Raw genomic sequence first — 11,175 nt, forward strand, 5'->3', positions numbered from 1 at the left:
CCGGGACTGGATGTGGAGGAGACGGCGGTGGAGGGAAGTGGCCAACGTCGGGGCGGTTCGCCATTGCCACTGCTGGTGGAGGAGACGGCGGTGGAGCGACGAGGGTTGTGTTTGTTGTCGGCGGGGTGTGGTGGCTACCATTGAGCCGGGAGACCTTTTATAGACGCCGGCGTCGGGAAGAAAGCGCGGGAACAGACGAGAAGAGGCGAGAAGATCGCGCGGGAACGGGCGGTGGCGTGCGAACGCCGGCGACGCGTGGAGGTTGCGCAGCACCGACGAGACGTCTCGCCTTCCCCTCCGTCGCCATTAAGGCAAAGATGCCGCCGTGTGTCACTGCGCGCGAATAACTTCCATCGCGAGGTAGGCGACGGTTAGGTTAAAATTAACTGTGCCACTGACGGGTCGGCCCCGCCACTCCCCGCCTCGCTTTTTGTTGTGTCCGGCGTGCCCGGTGCGTCCCCTGTGGGACGGGGACGGGCTCGGGGCACCGGACACCGTATCGGGGCGCGCCGGACAAAAATGGGCTTTGGGGGACGCGGCTGGAACGCATTTTTTGTCCGGCGCGCCCCAAATCCCTTTGGGGGACGCTTTGGGGGACGCGGCTGGAGATGCTCTAAGGGAGCTAGGGTGGTGGCGCCGGAATTCTAGATGCATGGCGCCATGGCGGTGTGAGGCGGGTCGGGGAAGGGAGGTGGCGCCAGAATCATGAACGGTGGTGGTGCCAGGATGCTCGATGGCGGTGGTCTTGGCTAATGGCAGGATATTTGGGCTATTTCGCTAATTGTTGAATAGTACTATCCACGGAGGAGCGGAAGGTCGGCCCGGAACTTGTTCGTGTAGCAGCGCAGGAGCGGCGGTGGAGGAGGTCAAATCAAGGTCGTACTTCACTCTTTTTAGAGGACCACCCGCTGTGTTATCACCTCACGGACGACACAACGCTGTTAGACACGTGTTGGTTTTTGGATGCGTGCTCACCTATACATGTGATCACCAGGATTCATCTACATGATGAATTCGGCGTTGATCCTCCACACTAGTTCCATAGGCAGTATAGCTTCTTTGTCGAATACTCTAGCTTTCAGTTTGAGCCATAGCATTCGCGTCGTTAAAATGACCAGACCGTTCAACTCCTTCCTTTGCCTCCTTGGTGTCGCTTGCGACAATGTTGCCCACTAGGTACCTAGGCGTGCGTCAGAGCTTGGCATGTGCCGATGTGCGCGCCTCGATAACAACAAGTGATACCAGACCTCCCTTGCATATGAGCACTGTAGAGACAAGTGTTCGATTGTCTCATCCTCCTAGCAACACAAAGAGCAATGGGGTGGATGCTGCAGTCCCCTTCGCGCAAGCCTGTCTGCAGTCTAGAGCCTATTCTTGAGTGCCAGCCACATGTGAATCTTGTGCTTGAGTGGTGCCCCTGCCGTCCAAAGCTCCGCAGCTCCAGGCATTACCTCCCTGCCACCGAAGAACATAACGTAGGCAGACTTTGCTGTGTATTTGGCGTTTCTATTGAGCCTCCAGCTCACTCTGTAGGGCTTGTGCGTGTCCATGACCACACCCTAGACCTCGTCCCAAAGATTCATGTATTCCACTAAGCCCTGGACAGTTGGTGTGCCCATGATCATCGTCACCCACTTGTTGTTTTCGAGCGCCTCCACCACCGTAGCACGCTTGTTTGCCGGCTTGATATGCTTCATGAGGTTGGGTGCAATTTGGTCCGCACCACAATTTCGGATCCAATGGTCCTCCCGGAATTTCAGTCTCTTGCCGCCCCCAGGTCACATTGCACAGCAGCTCTAAATAGGCCATCCACCTCCGCTGGGATGGAGAAGTGTAGTCCCTTCCAGGGTTTTTCATCCTCACCCATCACCATCCACCGCCATCGCATTTGTAAGGCAAGATTCAATAGCCTCAGGTTCTTTACTCCTAGACCTCCACAGCTTTTGGGCGAACAGATCATGTCCCATGCTACCACACATTGCCCCTTCCGAGCTTCCAATGCGACCGACCAGAAGAACCCACGCAACAGCTTGTTGATACAGTTGAAGAACCATGGCGACAGGTCCAGCGATAGCAGATGGTATATATGGGTGGCCACGCTAGAGTAGAGTCCAGAAGCACCAACCTCCCTCTTCTTTCCAAGAGGGTAGCCTTCCAGGTTGAGACCTGCGTTTCCACTTTGTAAACAAGGGGTTGCGGGTCTCTTTTCGATAGCCTTGTCGACGACAATGGCAGTCCCAGATATTGCACCGGGAATTGACGCATCAGACACTCTAGAATGCACATAGTAGGTTGCATGTCCAGACCTTCACATCGTATCAGCGATGTCGAGCTCTTCATCAGGTTGCAGTGCAGACCTGATGCCATTCCAAAGTGCTCCAGCAGGGCTACCACTTTGTCAACAAGGGGTTGCAGGTCACTTTTCGATAGCCTTGTCAACGACAATGGCAGTCCAAGATATTGCACCGTGAGTTGACGCATCAGACACTCTACAATGCACATAGTAGGTTGCATGTCCAGACCTTCACATCGTATCAGCGACGCCGAGCTCTTCGTTAGGTTGCAGTGCAGACCTGATGCCATTCCAAAGTGCTCCAGCAGGGCTACCACTGCTTCTTCCTCCGCTGGTATTAGCTTGACCAACATGACAACGTCGTCGGCAAATAGTGACAAGCGATGTATCATGCCACTCCGCTCAAACAGTGAGAAGAGACCATAATCATCCGCTAGCTTGATGACAGCATTGAGCACATCCATCATCAAGATGAATAGCGTCGAGGATATAGGGTCGCCCTGCCGTATCCCCTTGGCGTGCCAGAATCTCTCCCCCGCGCTGCCATTGAGCAGAACCTTTGTGTTAGCTGGTGTGAATAGCGTGATGAGTCGAGAAATCCACCTCGACCCGTACCCCTCTATGTCTTAAGATCTGAATGAGAAATGGCCAAGAAACGAAATCGAACGCCTTTGCCATGTCTAGCTTCAACATAATCGCCGACACTTTCCTCTATTGCAGGGTGCGATGGAGTGTTGCACCATGAAGAAGTTGTGTTGAATCGACCTTCCTTTGATGAAAGCACTCTGATTGGGGTTGACGAGCTGCGGAAGGGTGGATGCTAGCCGCAACGCCATAGCCTTCACAATCTTGCCAATGTTGTGCACCAAACTGACGGTCCTAAAGTCCCTCGCACGAATTGCGCCCTCCTTCATCGGCAGTAGTGTGATGAATGCACTATTGAGCCGTGCAAAACCCCTGGCGTCCGCTGAATTGAACCACTCCACCGCACGCATAACTGCATCCTTCACCGTCGACTAGCATGACTGATAAAGCCTTGCAGTAAATCTGTCTGGCCCCGGTGCCTTGTCTAGCGGTAGAGCTCGGATAGCTGACGGTCATGCTGCTGCTCCACCTCGAACCACGATGCCGCCAGTGCTTCCCGAAATCCTGAGATTTTAGGCCAAAAGGATTGGAAGTGAAGCCTTGCCTTCCTATGCATTGAAACATTCGTCGACATCATTATTGGACAGTGATCCGACATGGATGACGACAGTGCCTGCAACAAGCAGTCTGGCACTCCGGATGACGCTCATCCCAATCCACGTCATGAGAACCATCGACTGAGCTTCTCCATCGTCGGCGTCCTCCGTTCATTACTCCAGGTATACCGTCTTCCCACCAGCTGTTGCTCTTTTAGTTCGAGGTCATTAACGAGCCTCATAAATCTGCCCATCATTCCCATTTTCATCATTGCATTGTTCTTATTGGCTGCGTCGAGGATAAGGTTGAAGTCGCCTTCCACGGCCCAACAGCCCGCTGATACGTCTCCAACGTATCGATAATTTCTTGTGTTCCATGCCACATTATTGATGTTATCTACATGTTTTATGCACACTTTATGTCATATTCGTGCATTTTCTGGAACTAACCTATTAACAAGATGCCGAAGTGCCGGTTCCTGTTTTCTGCTGTTTTTGGTTTCAGAAATCCTAGTAACGAAATATTCTCGGAATCGGACGAAATCAACGCCCGAGTTCCTATTTTACCCGGAAGCATCCGGAACACACGAGAAGGACCGGAGGGGGGCCGGAGGCCACCAAACCCTACCCGGCGCGGCCAAGGGGGGCGCGCCCCTAGGGTGTGGGCCCCCTTCGACCTTCCTGCGCCGCCTCTTCGCCTATAAGAAGCCCCTGGATCAGAAAACCCTATCACGATTGACGAAACCCACGAAAACCTTCCGAGCCGCCGCCATCGCGAAGCCAAGATCCGGGGACAGGATCTCTGTTCCGGCACCCTGCCGGAGCGGGGAAGTGCCCCGGAAGGCTTCTCCATCGACACCGCTGCCATCTCCACCACCATCTTCATCACCGCTGCTGCTCCCATGAGGAGGGAGTAGTTCTCCATCGAGGCTCGGGGCTGTACCGGTAGCTATGTGGTTCATCTCTCTCCTATGTGTGTCAATACAATAATCTCATGAGCTGCCTTACATGATTGAGATTCATATGATGATGCTTGTAATCTAGATGTCATTATGCTAGTCAAGTGAGTTTTACTTATGTGATCTCCGGAGACTCCTCGTCCCACGTGTGTAAAGGTGACAGGGTGTGCACCGTGTGGGTCTCTTAGGCTAGATTTCACAGAATACTTATTCACTGTTGAATGGCATAGTGAGGTGCTTATTTATATCTCTTTATGATTGCAATGTGTTTGTATCACAATTTATCTATGTGCTACTCTAGTGATGTGTTATTAAAGTAGTTTTATTCCTCCTACACGTGTGTAAAGGTGACAGTGTGTGCACCGTGTTAGTACTTGGTTTATGCTATGATCATGATCTCTTGTAGATTGAGAAGTTAACTATTGCTATGATAATATTGATGTGATCTATTCCTCCTACATATGCATGAAGGTGACAGTGTGCATGCTATGCTAGTACTTGGTTTAGTAGCGTTGATCTATCTTACACTAAAGGTTACTTAAACATGAGCATTATTGTGGAGCTTGTTAACTCCGGTATTGAGGGTTCGTGTAATCCTACGCAATGTGTTCATCATCCAACAAAAGTGTAGAGTATGCATTTATCTATTCTGTTATGTGATCAATGTTGAGAGTGTCCACTAGTGAAAGTGTAATCCCTAGGCCTTGTTCCTAAATACTGCCGAGTTACTACTGCTTGTTTACTGTTTTACTGCGTTACTACTGCTGCAATACCACCACCATAAACTACACGCCAAGCACTTTTCTGGCACCGTTGCTACTGCTCATACTATTTATACCACCTGTATTTCACTATCTCTTCGCCGAACTAGTGCACCTATTAGGTGTGTTGGGGACACAAGAGACTTCTTGCTTTGTGGTTGCAGGGTTGCATGAGAGGGATATCTTTGACCTCTTCCTCCCTGAGTTCGATAAACCTTGGGTATCCACTTAAGGGAAACTTGCTTGCTGTTCTACAAACCTCTGCTCTTGGAGGCCCAACACTGTCTACAAGAATAGAAGCTCCCGTAGACATCAAGCACTTTTACGGCGCCGTTGCCGGGGAGGAAAGGTAAAAGGCTCTCATACTACGGTCTCAGGTAAAGTATTTTTCTGGCGCCGTTGTGTGTGTGCTCAAAGCTATTTCCTTTAGATCCTGCAATTGCATCTTGTTGTTTCTTGTTTACACTAGTTTGGCCTAATGGACAACAATGAGCTTCTTATTCTATTTCCTGATTTAAAACATGGATTGTTTGATGCGAAAATTAAAAAACCTATGAAATCTTATTTGCATGCTGGTAGTAATATTAGTATGAACGTTTCGAACACCATTGTTGACAATGATATAGAAAGTTCTAAGCTTGGGGAAGCTGGTTTTCATGATATTTTTAGTCCCCCAAGCATTGAGGAGAAAATTTTCTTTGATGATACTTTGCCTCCTATTTGTGATGATAATAATAGTGGTCTTTTGGTACAACCTACTATGGAGAGTAAATTTTGTTGTGATTATACTATGCCTCCTACACTTGATGAGAATAATAATGATAGCTACTTTGTTGAATTTGCTCCCACTACAACTAATAAAATTGATTATGCCTATGTGGAGAGTAATAATTTTATGCATGAGACTCATAATAATGCTTTATGTGATAGTTATATTGTTGAGTTTGCTCATGATGCTACTGAAAGTTATTATGAGAGAGGAAAATATGGTTGTAGAAATTTTCATGTTACTAAAACACCTCTCTATGTGCTGAAATTTTTGAAGCTATACTTGTTTTATCTTCCTATGCTTGTTACTTTGCTCTTCATGAACTTGTTTATTTACAAGATTCCTTTGCATAGGAAGCATGTTAGACTTAAATGTGTTTTGAATTTGCCTCTTGATGCTCTCTTTTGCTTCAAATACTATTTCTTGCGAGTGCATCATTAAAACTGTTGAGCCCATCTTAATGGCTAAAAAGAAAGAACTTCTTGGGAGATAACCCATGTGTTATTTTGCTACAGTACTTTGTTTTTATTTTGTGTCTTGGAAGTTGTTTACTACTGTAGCAACCTCTCCTTATCTTAGTTTTGAGTTTTGTTGTGCCAAGTTAAGCCGTTGATAGAAAAGTAAGTACTAGATTTGGATTACTGCGCAGTTCCAGATTTCTTTGCTGTCACGAATCTGAGCCCACTGTCCTGCAGGAAGCTCAGAAAATTATGCCAATTTACGTGCATGATCCTCAGATATGTACGCAACTTTCATTAAATTTGAGCATTTTCGTTTGAGCAAGTCTGGTGGCCTAATAAAATCCATCTTTACGGACTGTTCTGTTTTGACAGATTCTGCCTTTTATTTCGCATTGCCTCTTTTGCTATGTTGGATGAATTTCTTTGATCCATTAATGTCCAGTAGCTTTATGCAATGTCCAGAAGTGTTAAGAATGATTGTGTCACCTCTGAACATGTTAATTTTTATTGTCCACTAACCCTCTAATGAGTTGTTTCGAGTTTGGTGTGGAGGAAGTTTTCAAGGGTCAAGGGAGGAGGATGATATACTATGATCAAGGAGAGTGAAAGCTCTAAGCTTGGGGATGCCCCGGTGGTTCATCCCTGCATATATCAAGAAGACTCAAGCGTCTAAGCTTGGGGATGCCCAAGGCATCCCCTTCTTCATCGATAAATTATCAGGTTCCTTCTCTTGAAACTATATTTTTATTCGGCCACATCTTATGTGCTTTACTTGGAGCGTCTGTGTGCTTTTGTTTTCGTTTGTGTTTGAATAAATTGGATTACATCATGCTTGTGTTGGAGAGAGACACGCTCCGCTGGTTCAAATGAACACATGTGTTCTTAGCTCATAATATTCATGGCGAAGTTTCCTCTTCGTTAAATTGTTATATGGTTGGAATTGGAAAATGCTACATGTAGTAATTGCTATAATGTCTTGGGTAATGTGATACTTGGCAATTGTTGTGCTCATGTTTAAGCTCTTGCATCATATACTTTGCACCTATTAGTGAAGAATACATAGAGCATGCTAAAATTTGGTTTGCATAATTGGTTTCTCTAAGGTCTAGATAATTTCTAGTATTGAGTTTGAACAACAAGGAAGACGGTGTAGAGTCTTATAATGTTTTCAATATGTCTTTTATGTGAGTTTTGCTGTACTAGTTCATACTTGTGTTTGTTTCAAACAACCTTGCTAGCCTAAACTTTGTATCGAGAGGGAATACTTCTCATGCATCCAAATCCTTGAGCCAAACAACACTATGCCATTTGTGTCCACCACACCTACCTACTACATGGTATTTCCTGCCATTCCAAAGTAAATTGCTTGAGTGCTACCTTTAAACAATTCAAAATTTATCACCTCTGATTTGTGTCAATGTTTTATAGCTCATGAGGAAGTATGTGGTGTTTATCTTTCAATCTTGTTGGGCAACTTTCACCAATGGACTAGTGGCTTCATCCGCTTATCCAATAATTTTGCAAAAAGAGCTGGCAATGGGATTCCCAGTCCCAAATTAATTAACAAAAATAGACACTCCTCCATGGTATGAGATTGTTGGACGGCACCCGAAGGATTCGGTTAGCCATGGCTTGTGTAAGCAAAGGTTGGGAGGAGTGTCATCATAATAAAACTAAAATAAAAAGGCACTCCTTCATGGTATGAGATTGTTGGCAGGCACCGAGGATTCGGTTAGCCATGGTTTGTGAAAGAAAGGTTGGAAGGAGTGCCATCCAAAAATAAAATAAAATGGGAGCCGCTCTTTGAAGGTTTGTCCGGCAAGGGGTTAGAGTACCCGCTACCATTCGTTGACAACAACATACACCTCTCAAAACTTTATTTTTATGCTCTCTTTATGTTTTCAAAATCAAAGCTCTAGCACAAATATAGCAATCGATGCTTTTCCTCTATGGAGGACCATTCTTTTACTTTCATTGTTGAGTCAGTTCACCTATTTCTCTCCATCTCAAGAAACAAACACTTGTGTGAACTGTGCATTGATTCTTACATACTTGCATATTGCATTTGTTATATTGCTTTGCATTGACAACTATCCATGAGATATACATGTTACAAGTTGAAAGCAACCGCTGAAACTTAATCTTCTTTTGTGTTGCTTCAATGCTTTTACTTTGAATTATTGCTTTATGAGTTAACTCTTATGCAAGACTTATTGATGCTTGTCTTGAAGTGCTATTCATGAAAAGTCTTTGCTATATGATTCACTTGTTTACTCATGTCATATCCATTGTTTTGATCGCTGCATTCACTACATATGCTTTACAAATAGTATGATCAAGTTTATGATGGCATGTCACTCCGGAAATTATCTTTGTTATCGTTTTACCTGCTCGGGACGAGCAGAACTAAGCTAGGGGATGCTGATACGTCTCCAACGTATCGATAATTTCTTGTGTTCCATGCCACATTATTGATGTTATCTACATGTTTTATGCACACTTTATGTCATATTCGTGCATTTTACGGAACTAACCTATTAACAAGATGCCGAAGTGCCAGTTCCTGTTTTCTGCTGTTTTTGGTTTCAGAAATCCTAGTAACGAAATATTCTCGGAATCGGACGAAATCAACGCCCAAGTTCCTATTTTACCCGGAAGCATCCAGAACACACGAGAAGGACCAGAGGGGGGGCCCAGGGCCACCAAACCCTACCCCGGCGCGGCCAAGGGGGGGGGGGCGCCCCCCTAGGGTGTGGGCCCCCCTTCGACCTTCCTGCGCCGCCTCTTCGCCTATAAGAAGCCCCTGGATCAGAAAACCCTATCACGATTGACGAAACCCACGAAAACCTTCCAGAGCCGCCGCCATCGCGAAGCCAAGATCCGGGGACAGGATCTCTGTTCCGGCACCCTGCCGGAGCGGGGAAGTGCCCCGGAAGGCTTCTCCATCGACACCGCTGCCATCTCCACCGCCATCTTCATCACCGCTGCTGCTCCCATGAGGAGGGAGTAGTTCTCCATCGAGGCTCGGGGCTGTACCGGTAGCTATGTGGTTCATCTCTCTCCTATGTGTGTCAATACAATAATCTCATGAGCTGCCTTACATGATTGAGATTCATATGATGATGCTTGTAATCTAGATGTCATTATGCTAGTCAAGTGAGTTTTACTTATGTGATCTCCGGAGACTCCTCGTCCCACGTGTGTAAAGGTGACGAGTGTGTGCACCGTGTGGGTCTCTTAGGCTAGATTTCACAGAATACTTATTCAGCTGTTGAATGGCATAGTGAGGTGCTTATTTATATCTCTTTATGATTGCAATGTGTTTGTATCACAATTTATCTATGTGCTACTCTAGTGATGTGTTATTATAGTAGTTTTATTCCTCCTACACGTGTGTAAAGGTGACGGTGTGTGCACCGTGTTAGTACTTGGTTTATGCTATGATCATGATCTCTTGTAGATTGAGAAGTTAACTATTGCTATGATAATATTGATGTGATCTATTCCTCCTACATATGCATGAAGGTGACGAGTGTGCATGCTATGCTAGTACTTGGTTTAGTAGCGTTGATCTATCTTACACTAAAGGTTACTTAAACATGAGCATTATTGTGGAGCTTGTTAACTCCGGCATTGAGGGTTCGTGTAATCCTACGCAATGTGTTCATCATCCAACAAAAGTGTAGAGTATGCATTTATCTATTCTATTATGTGATCAATGTTGAGAGTGTCCACTAGTGAAAGTGTAATCCCTAGGCCTTGTTCCTAAATACTGCTGAGTTACTACTGCTTGTTTACTGTTTTACTGCGTTACTACTGCTGCAATACCACCACCATCAACTACACGCCAAGCACTTTTCTGGCACCGTTGCTACTGCTCATACTATTTATACCACCTGTATTTCACTATCTCTTCGCCGAACTAGTGCACCTATTAGGTGTGTTGGGGACACAAGAGACTTCTTGCTTTGTGGTTGCAGGGTTGCATGAGAGGGATATCTTTGACCTCTTCCTCCCTGAGTTCGATAAACCTTGGGTATCCACTTAAGGGAAACTTGCTGCTGTTATACAAACCTCTGCTCTTGGAGGCCCAACACTGTCTACAAGAATGGAAGCTCCCATAGACATCACCCGCAAACGTCGCGCGTGCCGCTCTTAGCTCGTCAAGGAAGTGTACCTTGAGAGCATCTTGGGTTGGCCCATTAGTGTGGTAATGTTGTCATAGATTCCTCAAAGATTTGTCTAGAAAAAAAGAGATTCCTCGGGCTTTGGTCGGCGAGGTTTTGGTCCCATATCTTGCAACCCAGGAGTAATTTAGTCCCACTTGTTGCAAATGTGATAAAATTAGTCCCAGAACTTGTACCTCGGGTGCAGATTAGTCCAAAATGACTGAATTTGATTGATTTTAGATAGATTCGTCCACGTGGGGTCAGTTGCACGAAGAGGTGTTGCCACTGCCACCTTCATCGCCACGAGACAAGAAACAAGGAACGGGGGAGAAGCACCAGTATCGTAATGGGGTTCCTCGCGAAAGTCGCGGTAGTGCATTTCCGGTGGGATCTAGCCGTAATCGATGACGTGGAGGACCTCACCACCTCACCGTCGCAGCCGGCCAACGGCTCCTCAAGAATCGGGACTTGCCATTTTCATTTGTTTCAGCCATCAGAGAAGGGAGGGATGTGGTTCGGTGAATTTGACCCAAACGGGCGGGTTGGAGGAGCAAGGACAGAACTAGTGGGTATTTCTGGACC

Source organism: Lolium rigidum, unplaced genomic scaffold, assembly GCF_022539505.1.
Source record: "Lolium rigidum isolate FL_2022 unplaced genomic scaffold, APGP_CSIRO_Lrig_0.1 contig_4153_1, whole genome shotgun sequence".
NCBI classification, from domain to species: domain Eukaryota; kingdom Viridiplantae; phylum Streptophyta; class Magnoliopsida; order Poales; family Poaceae; genus Lolium; species Lolium rigidum.